This window comes from Nanorana parkeri, unplaced genomic scaffold (genome assembly GCF_000935625.1).
Source record: "Nanorana parkeri isolate BGI_ZX_2015 unplaced genomic scaffold, ASM93562v1 scaffold353, whole genome shotgun sequence".
Classification (NCBI taxonomy): Eukaryota; Metazoa; Chordata; class Amphibia; order Anura; family Dicroglossidae; genus Nanorana; species Nanorana parkeri.
Genome location: NW_017306621.1, coordinates 440,303 through 441,097, shown reverse-complemented (window position 1 = coordinate 441,097; position 795 = coordinate 440,303).

Here is a 795-nt window from a genome sequence, read left to right as displayed (position 1 = left end):
ACAGGCCAGGAAAATCCAAGTTGCTTGTTATCACCCACATGAATGAATGATCTTTTTTCAGGCTTAGCTGCGGTGCATACTGTATAGACTTGCAGCTCTATATGCCAAAGGATTTGTTCTGTTTTAGCCAGTATTGTGATCCACACTACAGCCAGGACTACTGTTTTGCAGTTCAGTTTTCCTGCTCTTTTGGGCATTAACTGTCATCATGCTGGTTGTCCATTGAGTAGATTGGGGTGGCCAGGCCTGACACAGGAAGCTAAACCAGGAATGTGGGGGTGTCATCTGACTGTCTTTGTAGGGCTGTGTGAATTCCAAGAATGGCTGAACAAATCTTTGCGCTGGTAAGAGTTGGGGCTTATTCGTATTGTTGCATAAAGGTAATGCACAGTGAAATGTTACTGTGGTGCCATTCATTTTTAATTGGTTGATGTTAGTTTTGAATGGCATCACGGTGCATTAAATCAACACGCCTATGTTGCAGTGTACCACAACACTGGGAATAAGGCAGTAAGTATGGTAGGGGATCTTGCAGCTAGAGAAGCTAGAGAAGCCAGAGGATGATTTGGCCCACCAGACTTCATTTCTAACTGAGGAACATTCTAGCCTGTTGGGGACTGTAGTGGTCCTTCAGTAGCTTCTAAATTGTGTTGACCCATGTACTTTTAAAATGTTAACATAAATTGCAAGGCGATAGTCCGTTTATGCTGGCTGGTGAAATTTATGACTGACTGGTGAAACACCCTAACATTTTTATATATATATATATATATATATATATATATAATTTTTTTT